This window comes from Peromyscus californicus, unplaced genomic scaffold (assembly GCF_007827085.1).
Source record: "Peromyscus californicus insignis strain IS unplaced genomic scaffold, ASM782708v3 Scaffold_12__1_contigs__length_115047231, whole genome shotgun sequence".
NCBI classification, from domain to species: Eukaryota; Metazoa; Chordata; class Mammalia; order Rodentia; family Cricetidae; genus Peromyscus; species Peromyscus californicus.
This window is the reverse complement of record NW_026294413.1, coordinates 43191803-43215892: the sequence shown is the minus strand read 5'-3', so window position 1 is coordinate 43215892 and position 24090 is coordinate 43191803.

Genomic DNA, 24090 nt, shown 5'->3' with positions numbered 1-24090 from the left:
TGTTCCTGCATGAGTTACTCTCCCTCCCAAGAGTTTTAGAGTAGGAGACTAGCAGCACATTAGGAAGACTACACACAAGAATGGAACATGATGCTAGCATGCTCCTCGGCCTGTAGCACAGCCTGGAGTTGTCCTGTGCCCACACAGGTGGCTAAGGCAGTAGGAAATACTCATCTCTCTTCAGACCTTGCAGAGCTCACAGCAGCAGCTCAGTGGCTTCAGAAGAGTGAAGGAAGGGCCAAGCATTATAGTTGATAATGATATAGCCATTAAAACCCAGAAGTAAATGGACAATGAGTCACCAGCATGCTACAAGCAAAGATGGAAGTAGTCGAAAATATCCAATCAAAGAAGTGCGCAGCTTGAAGGGTGTGGTGGTGATTATATCCAGTGCGCAGCTTGAAGGGTGTGGTGGTGATTATATCCAGTCCGTAATTTTTTTTTTATCTGTTTGTTTGACTTTCCTTTTGTCCCCGTGGCAGTTGAATTGTCTGCCTCTTTCCCTTGAAGCTGTTAAGGTTAGAGAAAGAAAACAACGTAGGCATTTTAATTAACTTAGATACAGTGCTCAATTGAAAAGTAGTCACTCTGAAATAATGTGGCTTCCTCTGCATTGGCAGCATCAGTTTCAAAGGGTCTACTGGAATAATACAGGAGGCTTACCCTTAAACTAAAAGTAACATGACAGTTACAAGCTCCGTATTCATGCTGTGTTCAAAAGCTCCCTCTATTTCAGTTTCCCCTCGTTTTAGAATAAGCAGAGAAGAAGAGAATAAATACTATTGTGTAGATGGTTTTCTCCTGCGGGACCCCATCTTTCCTCAGTGAACGATTACACATCCTTTACTCAAAGGACATAAATGGGACCTCTGGGGAAATCTTAAAGAAAAAGATTACTAGAGACCTGGTACTTATGGAAACACTGTCATGGTGCTTGCTCATTAGCCTTGGCTGCTACAGAGCCATTGGTCTGGCAGAATCTGTCTTAAAATGCTCTGCTTCTAAACAGGGCATCAGGAAATGAGGGGAAAATGCTTCACTCAAAAATAATTTGTATTCTCTTGCTCTATGACCTATGTTAGGAACAAGGCCAGAAAGCACAAACCTAATTTACCTGATATCTCCAGTATTTCCAGGTTCTCCTTTCTGCTCACTTCCTGTTGCTTTCTGGGTATAGACAGCCTTGGGTAACTTTTTTCCTTCTGTATGGTGAGTTAGACTTTATAATGCTTTTTTTTTTTTTTCTAGTGGAAAAAATGTGGCAAAACTTGTGAACTTTCACCACTAAGGTTGAATCACAAAAAGGCCACATTGTCCATCTCGAGAGCCCTTTCTTCCAGTTTCACTGGTTTACTTTTTGGGGATCCAGCTACTATACTGGGCTATTGTCTTGCAGGGTAGTTGACAGTCCATCTGGAAGAGCCAGCAAAAATAACCATTAATAGCCTCATGATTGACACTGAAGTTTCTTCTTATCCTATAAAGAATCAAGGTGTCTGTGGCCCAACCATACAGATGACAACCTTGTGAGCAATCCTCAACAGGACTCAGCTAATCAATGCCCTGGCTCCTAGAGAACAGACATTATGAACCAGTTAAATCTATTATTTCAAGCAGGTAGATTTGGGAGTAAGTTTTACTCAGCAGTAAGATCAATCGCTAATGCATATAAAATAGCATCAATGCATTTCCTAAGATGAACAGGGTGTTTGTTTCTATCTGGGACAAAAAAGGAAGAGAACATGGCAGATAGTCACATAATTATCGGATTCCATTACTTCTGTAACTAAGAAAATGTCTCTTTTACTTGTGTTAGAATCTCCATGTCTATACCAGATATCTGTCAGGAATATCTTAAGTGAGAAGAGATTTATTTGCGATCATAGGTGTCATTGTCCTATGACAGGGAAGGAATAGTAGAGGAGAGAAACTCTTGCTATGGTGGCCTCAAGACAGGGACTTGACCGACTGCACCAGGTGGCATTGTCCTCTTAGTTCTTTTATTCAGGCTGGGCCCTCAAGCTTCGGGGTAGTGCTATTTCCGTTTGGGGTGGATCTTACCCGGAGTTAATCCTCTCCTAGGCACTCTTACAGACACAGCCAAAGTGTGTTTTAGAAATCTACTAGATGCTTCTCAATGCAATCTTGTTGACAATTGACATTAGCCATCAAGTACTACTCATTCCTGCTGTCTTCATTAATGTAATGTACAAAACCTGCATTCCTTGATTCAGTGTTTCTGGTCTGTGTAAAGATGCTGTGTGTTTTAAAACACATTTTTTTCAGATTTTTTTACCCTTGAATTATATTATGTTGTCTCTCTCTCTCTCTCTCTCTCTCTCTCTCTCTCTCTCTCTCTCTCTCTCTCTCTCTCTCTCTCTGTGTGTGTGTGTGTGTGTGTGTGTGTGTGTGTGTGTGTGTGTGTGTGAGTGCTACTGCACGTGTGCAGGTTTATATACATGTGTGAGCACAAGCATGGGTGGGTCCAGAAGACAGGCTTAGGTGTAGCACGAATTGTTAGAAGGTCTTACTAATAAAATCAAACCTGAAGCCAGTTATTGGGGTGAACACTGGAAGATCAGAGAAGCAGAACAAGCCACAGCTACCTCACCTTGCCAGTTCCTCAGCTGATCCTGTTTCCTCAGACTGGAAGCCTCTGAGTCCTCATCCAAATGAATCTCAGCTGAACTGTTGCTCAAAAGCCTGAAAGCTTAACCAGCCAAATGCTTCTAGTTTCTGGTCTTCACGCCTTATATATCATTTTGCTTTCTGCCATCACTCCCTTGGATTAAAGGCTCACTTCTTGAGATTAAAGGCATGCATCACCATGCCTGGCTGTTTCCAATGTGGCCTTGAACTCACAGAGATCCAGAGGGATTTCTGCCTCTGGAATGCTAGGATTAAAGGCATGTGCTACCACTGCCTAGCCTCTCTATTTAATATTGTGGTTGTCCTGTTCTCTAACCCCAGATAAGTTTATTAGTGTGCACAATATTTTGGGGAACACAATACTACCACATTTCCCCTCTTTTTATCTAAAATTTAAAAAAGCTTATAACTAATACAAGAAAAACAATCCAATAAGTATATATAATATATACAGTCAAGAATTACATTAACGATATCTAGTCCATTAACATTTGACAGAGGCAGATAAAAACTCCATTATATATATTAACAATGTCCAGTCCAGTAACATTTGATAAACTCAGACAAAAAAAATTTCATTACTTATCCTATGTAAAACAAGTAGTTCCCTTTTAAAAGTAGATTCCATAATCTCCCTTTTTATCTTATCATATCCATATTCTCTCTTTTGTCTTTTCATAATAGATTCAATAATCTACCTTCTGTCATTTTTATATCTTCCCCATTTTTCTTTTCAGCATAGATTCAGTGATCTACCCATTTATCCTATTATTTCTTCATCTTTTTTCTCAGAGTAGATTCAATGATCTACCTCATATCTATATTCTCTTTTTTTCTTTTTCTTTCTTTCTTTTTAAACAAAAACTCTGAATCTAATCTCCTTGTTCAGCGTTTTCCCTGACCATTAACAATGAACAACTTGTAACCAACCATTGTAAACAATGACAATATCCAAAACTCATTAAACGACCAAAAATCCCACCTCTTGGGAATGTGGGCATCGTTTTCTTAAAATTACTTCCTGCTTTCTGGGGGTGAAGACATCTTTAGGGGATCCTGAAAAGAAAATTTTTTGGTGAATTATCAAGTCCTGTATCATTTGTCCAGTCACTGCATAATGAGAAAGTGCAGGGCTTGTCTCAAGTCCTTGTTCAAGTAGTCTGTCAGGCTAGATCATCTCAGCTAGCCATCTTCAAATTGTCCTGAGCAGTTTGTAGTCCAAAGTCAATCTTTCCGTGGTGTTAATCAGCTTAATGGCTTTACCATAGTCCATGTGGAATCGCCATTGTGGGATCCTGTCATCTTTTTGAAGATTTCAAAGTCACTGTTAGGCGTGGTCATGGTTCCCTGAAGACATTTTTTTTTTTTTGTGCCTCCTCTGTGGTTTGGAGCAATCACAGTCTGATAAATATATGTCTCTTGGAACCATGAATGTTCTTCCTTAGAGGAGAAAATGTTCACAGCAATTTCTCCCCACCATTTGTCTTGCCAAACTTTTCCAAACTGACCTTTGCTGATGCTTTTTTGTAACACGATGGTCCTGGCAATTCTTCTCTGAACAAGCAGTAGTAAACCCTTCATCCTAGGTAGCAGCATTACCACAGTCACCAACAGGATGAGAAGCTGCTGGCAACTTGTAGCAGCAGCCACTGCCTCCATGGTCGCACGGCCGTTTGTGGCTGGGCCCTGGTTGAAGCTTCTCCTTAGCAAGCCTCCTAGGCTGGCCTCAAACTTGGGATCCTCCTGCCTCTGCCCCATTCAGCATATCCTACAGGCGTGAGCCACCATGACCGGTTAAGGGTAGCTTGGGTCTGAGCTGGGGCCCACAAAACCACAGGCAAGCAGCTTTTTTCATGAATTCAAACCACGAACTTTGGGCGCCAGAGGTAGCAGGAATCTTAAAAGGTCTGGAAACACATGAACTATGAACCAATAGCTGAGGAGGCCCCAACTGGATCAGGGCCTCTGGATAAGTGAGACAGTTGATTAGCTTGATCTGTTTGGGAGGCATCCAGGCAGTGGGACCAGGTCCTGTACTTAGTGCATGAGTTGGCTGTTTGAAACCTGGGGCATATACAGGGACACTTGGCTCAGCCTGGGAGGAGGGGACTGGACCTGCCTGGACTGAATCTACCAGGTTGAACTCAATCCTCGGGGGAGTCTTTGCCCTAGAGGAGATGGGAATGAGGGGTGGGCTGGGGGGGAGGTGAGGAGGGGCAGGAGGAAGGAGAACAAGGAAATCCGTGGCCGATACGTAAAATTAAATTAAATTATAAAATAAAAAATGAAAAAAAGTCTTATTAATAAAAACAAACCTGAAGCCAGTTATTGGGGTGAATGCTGGAAGATCAGAGAAGCAGAACAAGCCACAGCTACCTCACTTAGGTATCAGTCCTTAGGAGCTTTTTCCGACTCAGGATTTCTCACTGCACTGGAACTCACAGATAGGATAAATTGGCTGCTCAGTTCTAACTCAGGGCTCTATTCTTTCTCCCTCCCCAGTACTGGTATTACAAGCATACAAGCATGTCTGGCTCTTTGACTTGAGTGGTAAGTGTCAGACTCAAGACCTCAAGTTTGTGGGCAAGCACCTTCACTGACTCAAGTACCTTTCCAGCCTTCTTTTGCTTATTTATTTTTAAAAAGTTGAAGTTGGTCGTAACCCTGACAAAGACTGTATAAAAGTGAGTTGAAAGAGAATGTCATTAATGATTTTAATAAAACAATTGCATTTTAAAATACACAATAAAAATAATTCATAGGGTAAAGACTTCAGGGCTCAAGACAATTATTAAGATATGCAGGTATTAATTATCAGGACTACTACACAAAGTCATTCAACTTAGAAGACAGAAGAACTAGATTATCAGAAATTATAATGTTAGTAAATGGTGTGTAAGTGGTGTAACCTGGTAGTGAACTTAGCTATATTGACAAAGCACAGTTAATAATAGTAGACACTTTCAAACATTGATTATATCCTAATGTTGTTGTTGGTCTACACAATAACATTTTGAGATATGTAACTTTATAATGCTTTGTTTATAAGTGAGATACTAAAAGGCCAGGAAAGGTGACATGACCAGGCTACCATCAGTCAGTCAGAAGCTGATTAAAGACTCACACCCATTTTTCCTGCTATCTTAGGGAATGCTTAAAGTCAGAGTGCAAATAAATTGAATCCATAGCAACTGAGTTGTCTGCAATTGTTTGCAGATTGTTCCATAGTCCTTCTGTCATCACTACATCCACCCATTCCTAATCTCACATGTTCTAGGTAAGGGAAAAGTGTTAAAGAGATTTATGTTGGCTGATGACATCTCTGTGTCTGACCAAGGATGATCTAATTTCCTCCTGGGAAGAATGAGATGCTCTGAAAACAGGTAGGATAGGACATGGGAAACTCACACTAGCTTTGTAAGGATACACACACACACACACACACACACACACACACACACACACACACACACAAGAAAACTTAAAACTAAATTATGCCTTTAAATGAAATTATGTACCCCTTTAAGAACAAATGCAACAAAGTTATTCACACGGGTTCTTGAGTTCAGAGAACATTAGCTTCTTCTTTCTTTGAGGTTTTTATCCTAGTGACAATAAACATTTGCTCAAAGCTTAACCTTCCTTAGTAGAGGCATCACATTTATTGTAAACTACTTGGATTTAAAGCCAAATATCTTCACCCTGAATGTTGCTATATATGTTCTTAGGCTAGTTACTTAGACTCTTTTCTATATAATAAAGATTATATTTAGGATACAATGGTCATTGTAAGGCCAAAATAAAATAAGAAAGATAAATGCTTCTTCGAAAACCATGCTGTGCTAGAAACATGAATTTTTCTTTTTATAACTTTATAAATATGGTTATTAATTCTCTAAAATGCTTGACTTTTTTTCCAAATATTTTTGGAATCAGCACATTTGAGCAAAAGTTTTATTCTGTCCAACTCTACTATTTGAATGCAAATGTGAGTGATTAATTTAGTTTAAGTATATACATACATATGTGTTGTGTGTGTGTGTGTATTGTGTGTGTGGTTATTATGACAGAAGTGTTCTGATCTATCACTTTTGCTTTATTCCATGAAGACATAGTTATTCACTGAACCTGGAACTATACTAACAGGTAGCAAGCCCCAGTGAGCATCTTGTCTCTGCCCCACCAGGGCTGGGGTTAAGGTATCCATGCACCCATGCTAGGCTTTTTATATGGCTTCTTGGGCTTTGAATTCAGATCCTCAGGCTTGCTTAGCATGGACTCTTACTGTCTGTGACATACCTCCAGGTCTAGAGAAATACTATTTTTACAGAGTAAAACTATGGATATAAATTTAAGAATTTAGGAAGCAGTTTAATAACATGACCATTTAGCAAAACAACCATAACTAAACAACCACAGAAACAGCAGTAAGTTTCCCTTAAGGACCATGACAGACCTTCCTAAGCACAGTTTTTGACAATGTTTATAGTATCAGACATGTATTCTCCCCTGAGGATCAGACCTCAGATCGAGTAAGGACAGCAGTTAGTTATTCCCATAACCAATCTTGCCACTATTATATCAATATGCACATCTTGCCTAGCAGATTGGTATTGAAACATGCATGGGAATACCTGGGTAAGGCCATTGGTGTCTTTTTCCTTAGCAGACTTTGTAGCTCCGTCTAGCGCTATGAAAACTAGTACAGAGGGGGAAATTTTCTTGGTCATCTCAAGATTGTTAGATTGTTTCTCTGTGTTCTGAAACCAAAGCATTTAGTGTTTTCAACAACAGAGTCTTACTATCTGGAATTTAGCATACTTTATTTATTAAAATAAAAATAGAAATATCTAAAACTGACTGCTCTATGTGGATAAAGGCAGCAAATCTTGGATAAACACATAGAAAATGCAGCAAGATGGTGCATTAATCTAGTACTGTTTTACTGGAGGTGATTTTATTCCATAGGACACTTGGCTATATCTAGAGATACTGTTGATTTTCAGTACTACATAGGTGAATGACATTAATATCTAGTGGTGGAGGCAGAAATGGTGCTTAACCTACCATAGACAGGGCAACACCTTACAACAAAGAGTTACCAGTCAAAACATTCCAGCCACTGAGAAATCCTAGGCGATATGTTCGCTTTTAGATTACATAGCTATCTCCATATCAGATCCTATCCTGAGACTGTAGTAATGACTACAGGTTCCTGATTCTTTGTACTTTCCTCTCTTTTCCATCTAACTTAAGGGCCTTATCTCCTTCATCCCAGAAGACTACTTATTCGTTTATGTCTAATGTCAAAATTTATGTGGAACCACTGTGGCAACTCATAAGACACCCTGGGCCACAGAGGCATTAATATGCTCCTGACAGCAGCTGTAGCTCTTCATCTCATCTGCTGCTGACAGTGCTGTGTCACAGATTTCAAAAAGCCGAAAAGAAGTAGCCTCTTGAGTCAAAAACAGCTGTCTTCGCATCAATGGAGGTGCTGTGGAAGCAGTGCTGTCCTTGGAAACAGGTGTCTGACAGCATCTCTCCTGCCCACTGTACCGCACCTGAGGTTTGCATTGTCTTTCTTCTTCTTTCCAGATGACCTGTACTTTTTTTTTTCTTTCTCAAGAGTTATCACCAGAATGGCCATCTTGTTCAAGTCTAAAAGCTAACTCTGTAGTAACAGTATTGTTGCTACTTTATTGGTGAATTTTAGTCTGAATGTTCCCTATAGTTACATCAAGCAAGATCATGCCAATAATTTTAACTAGTGATAATTGGGGGCATTCCTGGAGCTTTCAGGCAAAGCCCTATTGACCTGCAAGTGATTTTATCCAGGTTTTATCCATAAGTCCTAAGGTGTGCCACAGGTAAGCACTGTGTTGTGGGAGAGCATTTGTGGCTGCCGAGCAACCTGGAAGAAAACCATCCTAATTGTACCTTTCGTGGTTTATGAATAAAAACACATTGGCTTGCAAAAGAGAACTGACTAGTTGGAACAAAACAGTTTAGTTTTAGGGAATTAAACAGACTATTATATGCCTAATTGAAGTTAACAATAAACAAGTGCCTTTGCTTCCATACGGAAAATCTAATACTGTGATTCAATTTTTGTATCTCTACATGTTTTATATAATGTTCTAGAGGGGAGCAGCCAGTGATGATTTTCCTTGTTCTTCAGCTGAAGCTGTTCTGCAAAACATTCATTCAACTACTTGACCCAATGAAGGGTAGTTCTCTGAATGTCAAAGAGATCTGAGGGGAAAGGATTAATGGTTTTAAAAAGAATGCTTTAATCGGATCAAATGAGAAAGAGACATTTTGGCAACTGTATGTACTTCTAAAATTTACATTTAAAGGGTGTACTATGTAATCAGAATTCTAACAGGGAGTCAACATCATTCTTCCAGCAAAAAAAAAAAATGACTTTTAAAAATTTGTTTGCTGAAGCTGAGCAGCCTTGAAAGAAGATGAAGAGGGAGCAATAAATTCAGTGTCTGACTGAGAGACTCAGCAAACATAGGATATCACTATACTAACAAATCTTAATGAAAGGCTAAATCTACCTGCGAACAGAGGGAATTGATTGGGAATAAATTTACTTCATAAAGACGAATATCAAGTGATCATACAGTACTGTTTTGTCAAGTTTGAAAAAGCTTTCTCATTAAAAAGAATTGAAGTCCCTTGTACTTTTTCTTTTCTGTTACATTAGGGTTCTGGGAAGATTTGGTTCCCAGCAACATGACCCGGGTTGGCAACAAGGGGAAAGGCAGGAGTAATTGAGACTCCTAGCTGAGCCCAGCTCACCTTTGCACAAAAGCTGGAGGTTTGAGTGAAAATGGTCCCAGGAGTTTTCCTTCCTTGCTTTGTCCCTAAAGAATTAATTACAGTGTCTGCCTTAGGGATGTCTTTGGGAAGGCAATGTATATCCTTTAGGCCTGTGTGGTCTCAGAAGCATATTTGTGGTTTAAAAGGCATAGGGAAAGCTTTCGACTGCTCAATCTCAGGAAAATGTGTGCACCACTCTGCAAAGCAGATTTAAACAAATAATTTAGCATCTTCACTAGACTAGAGAGTAAATTGTCAATCCAAAGGTTGATGTTAAATCATCTGGTTCCTTGGCTTGTGTGTACTTTAAGATTCAAAATATCTTGGAATCGAACGTCTTGTATTTGTTTTATAAATAGCATTGTCTTTATTGCAGGAACATGGAAGGAGTAAAGAAGGATAAAACTGTGTATTTGCTGAGCTGGGTTTCAGAGAGTACAAACTGAGTTTTCTAATAACCACCTGAGAATAGGCATATCCTAGCCCTCACTTGCAGACAGCTGGATGAAAGGCTCAGACTTGGAGGGGTTGCTTCCCAAATGATGAAATATAACAATGAATCCAGTAGGATCTATGCAGATATTTCTTCCAGATTCACCAATCTTAAAGTCACTTTCCTAGGAATAATATCAAATCATGTGACCAATAAAGAGTCTAGGAGTGTTAGCTTTAGGAGTTGAACCAAAACAAAGTGGATTTCTTTTCAAATCCATTGCTTGAGTTATATGTATATGTCAAAAATATATCTGTGTATGTAATAATTTCTTCTTATAAAATAGAATGTTATCATGGGATGGCTAGTATTTTTTTTTGGTTTCATCTTTGGTACATTTTGAATCATAACCTAAATTTAAATTAACTTTCCCTCAGGAATTGACATGAAGAATGTAGGATTATAGTTAATGCAGTTGAACTCTGAAATCGGTAAGACAGAGCATAGTAGAAAAACATAAAATTGCCATAAGTGGACTTAATCCTGATATACTGAGTATTTTAATATAAGTAAAGAAAAAATAGATCTGAGAGTAGAAGGCTAACTTAAGGCAAGTTAGAGAAGGAGAGAGAGAAGGACAAAGGTAGAAGGGGAGAGAATCTCCTTTGCTGGGATCATTTAACACACCTCATAGGAAAGAAAACCTTAGTCAGCAGACTGAGAAACTGAGGACTCTTCTGTTCTAGAGTCCCCTAATTTCCCAGATTTCTGCTGCTCTGATCTTTTGCTTGAGGTGACTTTGACTGAATGTTGCTGTCTAGGTAAGTCTGCTTAGGGAGCAGATGTCCTGTTCAAGAAACACCCCATTTTTCAGTTCCTGAGAAAATAATTTCTCCATAGCGTGATTATCCTCTACTGTATATATAGCATTAATCATAGAATGAAATGATGAAGCTAATGCCAGGATTCTGATCTATGTGATACTTAAAGTTTCCCACAAAATTAGTAAATTATCACTCAAGCTTCATAGATCACATTTTATGAGCCTAGCTGAGGTGACTCTATCTCTTGGAAGTCTATCCACTCATTATTATGCTGGCAATATAAAAATTCTGTGCATACTAGGCTGAAAAAGTGCCTGCAAAGTAGGTCACATGATTGCAGCAGAGATTAGATGATGAAATAATGAGATATAAAAGAGCATATTATATGATGATTTCAGGAATATGGTTGGATAATTGCATGGGCACCATTCCACAGAATTTACTAAAACTTCTAAAACATTCACCAAATGTTGCTACAACAAATTAGAGGAACATAAGGAAACATGATCTGGTCATGCAAATTAGTGGAACATAAGGACATCAATTAAAAATTCAGAGACCTAGAGATCATTCCCTAGCGTCTCAGAACGATTGAGAAGAATAAACAGACATGAGATCTCTCTATTAATGGAAATTTAATAAATGGCAATATTTTCTACAGAAAGCCGTATTTAAAAAGATACCAATTTATTTCAGAATGTTTCTTTGAGAGGAATGCATCTATCCACCTAAAAACTAGAAATAGCAACAAGAAAAAAATTACAATGGGGAGATGATATGGGATAGTAGAACATAAGAGAGATAGAATAAGGAATAAAATGAAAGAGGAAGAAAATGATAATAGGCACTCCTTGAGAACCCACAGGGCAGCCAGGTAGAGTAAATGTAGATCTTCATCTAATGCTCCACTCATCCAAAGACAATCCCTCAGTCTCATCCTCAGCTCTGCAACAGACCACCTGCTGCAGCCTCTTTTCCTGCCCTGCCCCCATCTCAAGTGAATCACACAAATCTTCCCATCCTATTCTCTGCCCATCCCCCCCCACACACACTCCTTGCTTTATCTCAGCTCCCAACTCCAGCAGGCTGTCTGAGAACCCACAGGGAACTCTAGCCAGGGAAGCAGGTAGTCTAACTGCAGATCCTCACCCTCCATCCCTCCAAATCCAATCCCCCAGTATCATCCACAACTCTATAGCAGACTACCTGCTGTGGTATTTTCTCACTCTCTGTGCCCATTCCCAGGAGACTAAGCAGATCATGGTTAAATGCACTGATTTCCTCCTTCCTTTTGACCCCCTCAAATTTTCCTCTTAGATCATCCACACTCTTAAGTATTAGTTCTCAATACCTAGAAACACATTTTACCAGGAACCACCAATGACCAAGCTTATCATTAATTCCAGAATTTCTTGCCAGGCAACACACAGCTTCCACATTTGGCTAAGAACCAGAGATGGCACAAGAAACCAATAAAACAAACAAAAGAAAATAAAACCCAACCACCCAATATAGTCAAGACCCTATGTCAGCACTTAGTATTACTATCTTTCCAAACCCGGAAGCCTAGACCCCAGTACAAAACAACAATCAGTAACAGCCAGGACAACACACCTTCACTACTGCCCAGCAATCTTTCCACAGCAAGCCCTGAGAATTGCAACACAGCTGAAGCACAAGACAAAAACCTAAAATAACCGTTAAGGATATGATAGAAGTCTTTAAAGAGGAAACGAATAAATTCCTTAAGGAAATCTATGAAAGCACAAGCAAACAGCAGAAAGAAATGAAAACAAACAAAACAAAGAAAAAAACAGTTGAAAACCCAAAAGTGTGAAAAGAGAATCAATAAAGAAAACCCCAACTAAGGGAAATATAGAAATGAAGAATTTAGGAACTCGACCAGAAACCTTAGAGGCAAGCCTCACCAAGAGTATGAGAAATGGAAGAGAGAATCTCAGGCATTGAAGACATGATAGAAGAAATAGATACCTCAGCCAAAGAAAATGATAAATCTAAAAATCTCCTTGCACAAAACATCCAGGAAATCTGGGACATGAAAAGACCAAATCTAAGCCTTATAAGAGGAGAAAAAAAAATCTTGCTCAAAGGCACAGAAAGTACTTTCAACAAAATCATAAAAAAATTTCCCTATCCTAAAGAAGGACATGTCTATTAAGTTACAAGAAGCTACAGAACACCAAATAGACTGGGCCAGAAAAGAAATCCCCCTCAGCACATAATAATCAAAACACTAAACATACAGAGCAAAGAAAGACTTAAAAGCTACAAGGCAAAACACCAAGTAGCATATAAAGGCAGATCTATTAGAATTACTCCCGATTCTTCAATGGAGACTCTAAAAGCCAGAAGGGCCTGGGCAGATATTCTATAAACTCTGAGAGACCATAGATACCAGGCCAGACTGCTATACATCTAGCAAAAAAATCAATCAAATAGATGAAGAAAATAAAATATGCCATGATAAAACAAAATTTAGGCAATATCTCTCTACAAATCCGGCCCTATGGAAGATACTAGAATGAAAACTCTAACCACTCCCAGGAAAATACAAGGAACAAATAATCCCAGATCAGCACATCACAACAGGGAAAACACACCACACACACACACACACCCACCAAACAATCAAACAAATAAATGAACAAAAAAGCTAACAAGCAACCAACCAACAAACCTACTCCATGACAACAAAATAACAGAAACCAGCAAACATTGGTAATTGATATTTCCCAACATCTCAATTCCCCAGTAAAAATATACAGGCTAACAGAATGGATGTAAAAACAGGATCCATAGTTATGCTGCATCCCAGAAACACACCTTAACATCAAAGATAGACATTACCTCAGGGTAAAAGGATGAAAAAAGATATTCCAACCAAATTGATTTAAGAAGCAAGCTGGCATAGCTATTTTAATATCTGACAAAATAGACTTCAAACCAAAACTAATCAGAAAGATGAGGAAGGATAGTACATACTCGTCAAAGGAAAAATTCACAAAGAGGACATTGAAATTCTTAACATCTATATTCCAAACACAATGGCACCCAAATTTGTAAAAGACATGCTACTATAGCTTTAATTCCCACTCTCACCAATAAACAGATCATCCAGACAAAACTAAAAGGAAAAATGCTGGAGTTACCTGACATTATAAACCAAATGAACCTAACAGTAATTTACAGAGCATTTCACCCAAACACAATAGAATATACTTTCTCATCACCTCATGTAACTTTCTCCAGAGCTGACCACATACTTGGGTTAAAGCAAGTCTCAACAGATGTAAGAAAAGTGAAACAATACCCTGCGTCCTATCTTATCACCATGGATTAAAATTGGATATCAACAGCAACAGAAACATCAGAAAGCTTGCAAACTCATGGAAACTAAAAATCTCTCTACTGAATGAAAAAAAATGGGTCAAGACAGAAATAAGAAAGAAATTAAAGACTCTCCAGAACTGAATGAAAATGAATACACAACATACCCAAACTAATGGGATAAAATGAAGGTGGTTCTAGGAGGCAAATTCATAACACTAAGTGCCTATATAAAAAAAAAAAAATTGGAGAGATCTCATACTAGTAACCTAAAAGCACACCTGAAAGATCTAGAACAAAAAGAAGAAATCACACCCCAAAGGAGAATAGGGTATACTGGCTGGATTTGTGTGTCAACTTGACATAAGCTAGAGTCATCTGAGGAAGAGGGAGACTCAGTTAAGGAAATGCATCCTTGAAATCTAGCCATAAGGCATTTTCTCAAGTATTGATCAGTGGGGGAGGGCCTAGTCTATGGTGGGTGTTGTCATCCCCGAGCTGGTGGTTCTGGGTTCTGTAAAACCAGAAAGTAGGCTGAGCAAGGCATGTGAAGCAAGCCAGTAAGCAGCTCCCCTTTAATTGGCCTCTGCATCAGCTCCTGCCTCCAGGTTCCAGCCCTGCTTGACTTCCCGTTCTGATTTCCTCCAATGATGGACTATGATCTGGAAGAGTAAGACAAATAAATCCTTTCCTCCTCAACTTGCTTTTTGATTATGGTATTTTATTGAGTCAAAGCTGTAGAAACCCTAAGAAATATGGCAAGAATAATCAAATTCAGGGTTAATATCAATAAAACAGAAACAAAAACTAAGAGTTAGTTCTTTGAGAAAATCAGATTGACAAATGCCTATATAACTTAAGTAAGACAGAGAGAATACCCAAATTAACAAAATTAGAAAGGAAAAGGGAACACAACAAAAGACACTGAGAAAATCCAGAGAATCATGTCTTAGAAACCTGTACCCAACCAAATTGAAAAATATAAAAAAATGCATAATTTTCTTGATACATATCACTTACAAAAATTAAATCAAGATCAGATAAGCAATTTAAGCAGACCTATAACCCCTAGCCAAATAGAATTAACCATTAAAAGTCTCCTAGACAAACAAACAAACAAACAAATAAAATCAAACAAAAAAAGTCCAGGGCCAGATAATTTTAGCACAGAAATCTACCAGAACTTACAAAGAAGAGTTAATGCCAATACTCCTCGAATTATTCCTCAAAAAAGAAACAGAAGGTTGCTCAATCCATTTTACAAGGTCACAGTTACCCTGGTACCCAAACCCCATATAGACCTGAGAAAGAATTATACACTAATTTCTCTTATGAAGAAAAATGCAAAATTCTGCAATAAAATACTTGCAAATATAATCCAAGTACACATCAAAAAGATAATCTATAATAATCAGGTAGGCCTTATCCTAGAGAAGTAGTGGTGGTCCATCAGATAGATATTATTAGGAAAGAGGGACAGAATAGATATTTAGGGATAGATAGGGGTCTATGGAATGGGAGGATCAAACAGGGATGGGAAGGGAGAGAGGTTAGTGGGAGGCAATAGGGGGAGAGACAAATAAAATTGAGGGGTATTTGAGGGGTAGTATAGAAACCAAATACAGTAGAAACCTCATAAAATAGATACATGTATGATGTCTATTTAAATAAGATTACCAAATAATGGAGGACACAGAGCTCCAACTGGCCATCTCTTATCATGAAATGAAGCTTCTTGTGCTGAATTGGAGTTATATCTAATTGAATGTTGGCCAAAGCTGTCCCATGGAAATCCCCAAACAACCCAGGCTCTTGCCAAGACTATAGGTTGTTCTCCACAAATAGACAGCAAGGCCCCATTGCTGAAGACAACACCTATACACCTCTTTGAATTTGAGGATGTCAAGCTGGTGCTTATATAGAGCCTTCATCCTATGTTCCAGTGTCTTTATTTCAGGAAGGTACTCTGCATGCTATCAAAAGAGAATCATTAACACCAAGGCAGTCACAAACCCTTTATCTGCAATGGTGTCCTGCTAGCAAGATATACTAGGGCAATGGTGGCACAAAGTTTGTGGGAGTAACCAACCAATAACTGATCTGACTTAAAGCCCACTCCATGAGATGGACCCCATACCTGACACTGCTTGTTGTGTGTGACCAAGAACCTGAGATTAGCCCAGAGAACTAGGACATATCCATATAACACTGGTCTAAAAACAAAGTAGTGATAAAATGACAGTTAATGATGTGGCGGTATTGCGTTCCCCAAAATATTGTGCACGCTAATAAACTTATCTGGGGTCAGAGAACAGGACATCCACAATATTAAAAACAGAGGATAGGCAGTGATAGCACATGCCTTTAATCCTAGCATTCCAGAGGCAGAAATCCCTCTGGATCTCTGTGAGTTCAAGGCCACACTGGAAACAGCCAGGCATGGTGACTCACTCCTTTAATCCCAAGAAGTGAGCCTTTAATCCCAGGGAGTGATGATAGAAGGCAGAAAGATATATAAGGCATGAAGACCAGAAACTAGAAGCATTTGGCTGGTTAAGCTTTTAGGCTTTGAGCAGCGCAGTTCAGCTGAGATTCATTCTGGATGAGGACTGAGAAGCTTCCAGTCTGAGGAAACGGGATCAGCTGAGGAACTGGCAAGGTGAGGTAGTTGTGGCTTGTTCTGCTTCTCTGATCTTCCAGCATTCACCCCAATACCTGGCCTTAGGTTTGATTTTATTAATAAGATTCTTTAAGATTCATGCTACATAATGACATTCTGCTAGACTCATATGTAGGTCACTGACTCAGTCAGCCATCATCAGAGAAGCTTCCTCCTGCATAGGTGAGAACTTGAAACTCAGCCCTAAACTTGACACCTCCATCAAATCCTTCTCCTCAGGACTCAGTGAACCCTGCAGAAGAGGAAGCAGAAAGAGGATAAGAGTCAGAGCAAATCAAGGACTCCTTCTAAATTCACATAATTAAAACACATATTAAGTCACAACAGAGGCAGCATCCATAGGGTCTGCATAGGTCTGCACCATGGCCTTTGGCTATATACTATGGCTTCCAGGTTAGTGTTTTTGTGGGATTCCTGAGTGTGCAAACAAGTAGGTCTTTTTTTCTTGGATCTTGTTTCAGGTTCCTTTCCTTGTTTGCTTTGTACAACTGTGATGTGTTAGTTTTTTTTTTTATCTTTTATTTAACTATTATATACCTTAGAAGCCTTTTTTTTCTGTTTTTCTTTTTCTTTTTTCCTTTTTTGTTTTTGAGATAGGGTTTCTCCGTGTAGTTTTGGTGCCTATCCTGGATCTCACTCTGTAGACCAGGCTGGTCTCTAACTCACGGTGATTCGCCTGGCTCTGCCTCCTGAGTGCTGGGATTAAAAATGTGCGACACCGCCACCTGGCTGCCTATATTTTTTCTAATGAGAGACAAAAAGGGAATGGATGTTCAGGGAGGTTGGAAGGAACTGGGAGGAGTAGAGGGAGGAGAAACTATAATCACAATATAGTAAGTGAAAAAAAGTCTATGTCAACAAAAAGGGAAAAAAGAAAATGATAATAGAAATGTATTGTTTTGGACAACAGTCTACAGATGTAGAGCTATAGAGTGGATGCAAGGTATATATATGTATACACACATGTATATACACATATATACATATATGCATATATACACATACCCTGTGTATCCGTGACTGTTCTGTAACTCTCTCTCTGTAGACTAGGCTAGCCTTGAACTCACAGAAATCAGCCTGCCACTGTCTCTCAAGGGCTGGTATTAACAGCATGCTCCACTACATTTTTGATTATATAAAAGCTATATTAATCAATTTTGAACCATATATATGTATATACACATGTACAATTATTCATACAAGCACATGTGTGAATACACACACACACACACACACACACTCATACATATTCACATATTCTTTCACCTTTAGAATGTTGTCAGTTTAGTGTTATTGTTTTTTTTTTTACAAACAAGGGAATGAAGGATTTTGAGGGTCATCATTTGACCTAAGCAGCATTACTAATACATTGATCTTTTATTTTGATCCAGTATTCCACTCAACAGTTTAAGAACTTAATGTTACATTTTAGTACAAAATAAAATAATAAAATACATGGAGAAATATGCCAGTATTTGTGTTTTATGAACATAAATCCATTTTTTATGCAAGAAAGTTGACTTAAAAGACAGACTGGATAACTGGATTTTAAGCAATGGTTTGAAAGATAGAAGCTATGCAATTTAGCAGATAAAAGAACAGAGTATTTTCTTTGTTTTGTAAAGTACAGGCAATTTATCAGAGTCTTTTCAAGGAAAAGCAAAATTTCAGGAATAAATTGCACCAGATAATTTAAAGTCTTCTGTTTGTCCTTGAAAACTATGCATAGAAGGTCGTCAAGGAATATATATGAATAAACAGTCAAGGAATATATATGAAGAAATAAAAGTTGATTGTGCATTTTTTTCTTCATTCTGTGGTGCTTTGTGGATTTTAATGCAGTTTAATATATATTTTCTGAGCGGATTCTACTAAAGTAGGTAGGCTGTATGTATCAGTCTCATCAAATGATGAGTGAAGCTCAGAGAGATGACATCATCTAGACCTTCAGAGACAGACATAGAGGTATTGCTCAGAGATCAGTCCTTATGTGGAAGTGTTGAATTACTGAACTATAACTTGAGATGAATCCACATTTTGTGTAGGTTAGATGATGATACTCAAATGTGAAATCAGCCAGACAAAAGCATCGTTTCTGAGAATACTAAGTACATATTTGAGAAGACTCGAAGAAAGGCAGATTATTCCTTGGTGACTAGGATTGGACACTGAATTCAGCCCATGGTTGCTGCTCACTCTGCTTATATTTCTGAAGATAAACTCCTTGCTACAATAGATCACAGGCCGATAGACAGAGTGAGTTTGGACACAGCAACACTATAAATGAGGGGCACCATGGTCTACCTGTTTGTGCAAATGAAGTGCCTCCACCAAAGCACCCTTCAGTTCCTTAGCTATCAATGTCTGGGTACCGATCTCTTAATGCTGCTGGAATTAAGCTTCCCAATTCTCCCCATCCAGCACAGCACTTGACAGGGCTCGCACAGACTGCAGCAGTGTTCTCTAAAGGGTCATGTTGCAGCCATTCTTCCTTCCCTCAAAACTACAGTCCGTGTGGCTGTGACAAACGCTCCTTTTGAGTGTAAAAACTGCAAGTCTCATTCTCCTCCCCTTCAATTGCCCCTGACAGCCAACCAGACTCATTTTACATCTTCATAGGTGAGTCTACAAACAGCTTTCCAGTTGTTTACTGCCTTCATGTCTTCAACGTTATCATCTCTCTTTGTGGTCTTTCTCCTGCATTGCATTATTCCTTGCGTGAGTCTTCGTTAGTTCACATTGTCCCCAGTGTTGGTCTCCATGACAAATTCACCCTGGATCTCAAAGGCTAGCTCAAGTATCTGATCGTCTTAGAAACCTGGCATGACTGTTCTCAGTAACCCTCTTCTCTCAGTACCTGCAGGATTCTTCTGTAGCTAGATATAATGCAATGTCTACAGTTTACTCCCTCTGGTAGACTCTGAATGACAGAAGAGGACAGACTCATTCCTTTTGTGGATGCAAATTAGTACCTGACAAGTCATGCTGGTTGGTTTTAATTGTCAACAACTTGACACAATCTCGACCCTCTTGGGAAGGGTCTCCATGAAGGATTGTCTAGATTGGGTTTGCCACTGGGTGTGTATATAGTGGATTGCTTTGCTTGTATTGATATGGAAAGCCTGATAGTTTGTTTTCTATTGCTGTGATAAAATACTGTTGAAAACCAACTTGGGGGCGGCTATTCGGCTTGTGTGTCCCCATCACAGTCCATCAATGGGAAATTAGGATTTTTATTATTGTATGTTTTATTGAAAACAGATTCTTCTCTTACACAGTACATCTTGACCACAGTTTCCCCTCCCTTCACTCCTCTCACCTACCCCATACCTCCTCACTCCCCCAGATCTACTCCCTCCTCATTTCCTCTTAAAACAAGATATAATATGACAAAAGTCCTCATATCGAGGCTGGACAAGGCAACCTAATAGGAGAAAAAGAGTCCTAAGAGTTGGCAAAAAGAGTCAGAGATGCTCCCACACCAACTTTAGGAGTCCCATAAGAACACCAAGCTAACAGGTATAACATATGCAGACAACCTGATTCAGACCATGCAGGCCGCGTGCTTGCTGCTTCAGTCTCTGCGAGCCCATGTGAGGCCTGCTTAGTTGATTTGGTGGGCCAAGTTCTCCTGGTATCATCTATCCCCTCTGACTCCCACAATCTTTCTTCCCCTCTTTCATGGGGCTCCCTGATCTCCTAGAGGGGGGACCCAATGGAGACTTCTAATTTAGACCCTCTGTCTGCATAATATCTTAATGTCTGGCTGTGGGTCTCTGCATCTGATCTCATCTGCTGTTGGAGGAAGCCTCTCTGATGAAGACTGGATAAGGCATTGATCCAAGAGTATATAAAAAAAATCATCAGGAATCATTTCACTGATTTTTTTTTGCTAGTCTTGTTTATTTCTATCCTAGGTCTCTGGGCTATTCATTCTCCCATTTCTGGCCATCCAGGCAGTATAGGGCATGGGCTCCCTCTCATGGTGTGGACCTCAAGTTAAAAAAAACATTGGTTGGCTACTCTCACAAGTTCTGTGCCACCACTGTGGCCCCAGCACATCTTGCAGGCAGGACAGAATGTAGGTCAAGGGTTTTGTGGCTGGTTAGTGTTCAGGTTTCTCTTTCCATAACCTGCACAGTATCTTCTTGCTGAAGAGACTAGAACAAACACAGGAGTGAAGGCTCCATGTAGGGACCAGCTCTACTTTCAACGGGCCATGTGAATTTTGTCCTCAGCAATGGGGCCCTGCTTTCAATTTTCAGAGAATGACTTTCTGTTGTAGGATCAGCCTAGATGGTTTAGGGATGGGACCCTATGGGACCCCCTTGGCCAGGAAGTTTCCACTGTACTAAGTTTCAACCCTCCAGTGCTCCCAAATTCCAGCTGTCTCTCCTCACATTTTTTCCCTCCATTAACCCTTTACCTGATCCCTCCTGCTTGCATCCTCATCTGCTCCCAGTCCACCTATAAAATTTGTTCTATTTCCCTTTCCCTAGAGCCCTCTCCTTTACTTAACTCTAGGTCTGTGGATTGTAGCTTGATTATTGTTGACTTATAGCTAATGTGAACTTATAAATGAGTACATGCCATATTTGCCTCACTCAGGATGATTTTTTTTTTCTAGTTCAATCCATTTACTTGAAAATATCATGATGTTGTGGGTCTCCTTCCTCCTAGGGGATTGTTGGCCACTGGTCTGTGAGGGAGGAGGAAGCATCAAACAGTGAGCACAGTTCAAATGGCTGTGAATGTGGGAAATAGCCTACCAGGATTCAGCTTCAGTGAAACAGATAAGCTCTATTCCAGAGCAAGGGGAAAACATAGGATGGGGACAGTGGTTGGGGCATCACCTAACTTGCATTAGGCAGCATTGTTCTACCATACAGCTGGGAGGACAGTACTTAATTATCTTATGGATAGCAGGGGCAGCATTTGTAGGGAACTCTGTCAAAGGTCATACAGAAGTCAGGCATCCAGGCTCAGGGAAGGGTTCCAAATAAAGTCAGGCAGAGAGCATGAAGCCCTGCTGAGCTCAGAGGTCTGTCTGGACATGGTGGACTGAAACCTTAAGCAGCAGAGCCCTCCAACAGCTGTCATTTTTTTTAACAGCTGAGTAATACTCCATTGTGTAAATATACCACATTTTCTTTATGCATTCTTGATTGAGAGACATTATTAATAAAGCCACAATGAACATAGCTGAGCAAGTGTCCTTGTGGTAAAAGGGAGTGTCCTTTTAGGTATATGCCAAAGAGTGGTATCTGAGTCTTGATGTTGATTGATTCCTAATTTTCTGAGGAACTGCCATAATTATTTCCATAGTGGCTGTACAAATGTTCACTCCCATCAGAAATGGAGGAGTATTCCCCTTGTTCCACATCCTCGCCAGCATGAGTTGTCGCTTGTGTTATTGATCTTAGCCATTCTGACAGTTGTAAGACAGAATTCCAAAGTAGTTTTGATTTGCAGGGAAAATCAGGCTTTTAAATTGAAATCTGTCTTCTTTGCTGTCATGGCCATGAGGTTATTGTTTTGACAATGGTTTCAAAATGTTGCCGAGAACTCTCCCAACTCCTCCCTGACTTGTTTGGTGTGTTGTTCTAACTTGTAGCAGGCACGGTTTCCAGCTTTGGGCACTAGCACACCTCTCTTCTTGTTCTTCTGAATGCTCACTGTCCAACTGTTCAGGTCTTCACATGAAGGATCTGACAAGTACTCAGCTGAACACCCTGGGGATGCTCTGCAGTGCAGAGGAGTTTCTTCTCCGGGTAGCTCTCTTCTCCAGTATTGCTTCTGAGAGCCCTATGTAACTCATCTGTGGCCCCACTTGCAGTTCAACAAGCCCTGTCATCCACCATGCTTTGCCCAGACTGTCCTCTGGACTGTGGTCTAGATACTGTTCAGCTAATAGTTGTACCAGTTGTCATGTGAATCCTTTCCCTCAGAGATCATTGCTTTTAATCTTTGATGTCTAAGATCTTGAGAGTTGTTTCATGTGTCTGTTCTAATGATTTAAAGAAGGAAGTAAAAGTATTCCCTCTGATTCTATCTTTGCTAGAAATGGAAAATCCCCATAGTAATTTTTTTTTGTATTACAAGCAGAGAACACTATAGCTATTCTATTAACAATTTCAGTGAACTGATGATAGTGTGCTGTTTACTAGAGGTGAGTATTGTCTGGCTGGTTTCCAGAACTGCTACCTGAATACCCAATGAACAAAAGGTTTCCATTTCCCCTTGATTGTCAATTACCTTTTGACCTCCTGTTTATAGACTTTAACTCATAAGTTGGATCCCTTGTGTAAATGCCAACATGGCATATTGTTCTTTGGTAACTGATTTTTTTTTAATTGTGTGTGTAAGTCAGAGGACTACTCTGAGGAGGAGGTTTTCTCCTTCTACTATGTGGGTTCCCAGGATTGAACTCAGGGATTCACACTTGTTGGCAAGCACCTTTATGCTTTGTGCCACCTCACTAGGTTTGTGTAGTTTTTAATTAAGAGTTAATTAAAAAAATCAGAGCTAGTAAGACTCACACAAATTTACTGTAGGATAATACAAAATGCACCAAAAATAAAATAAGATAAAATAAGATTATTAATAAAATAAAATAACATAATCAAAACAAAAACAATGTAACCTAACACATCTAGAAACAATTGCTTAAGAGTTCATTTAGAGGATTTTGCCTATATGTGAAAATTATTTTATAAATAATGTTTTTTTTTCTCATACAATATTATAACAATTTTGTAATATACTTGGAGTATTTATATGTGATTCAGTAATTTCTACAAGCATGGTATTTAATGATTCTAAGACAATATTAATCTGGGATATGCTAATAAATTGTGTTCCCAAATTGTGCACTATTATGTGCCACAATTAAATTGAGTCAATCATTTATTGGTTAGCACCTATGTTTTATCTATTTTTTTAAATTATAAATAGTGCTGTGTGATCATTTTGGCTGATAAATAATTTTTGCTATTCATCCCAATTTTCTTTAAAAATTCCTAGAAGTGGAAGCACTTACTGAAAGGATGTATACATCTATTAAACTTTGCATGTCTCTGAAAAATATTATGCAAATGTAAAGGCAGAGCAGTCTGTTGACTATTCTGTATATCCAGGATATATTGGGTGCTGTTCAAAGCTGCTTAACAAACGGTATTTTGATTTTTACTTTTAATTAATATTCTTAAACTTTGTGTCAAGTAAACCTTTCATCTGCCTTACAGATGACAATTCTTTCATTTTTCTCAGACACTCTTTATGCCAGAGTTCAGAAAAAAACAAAAAAACAAAAACAAAAAATCCCA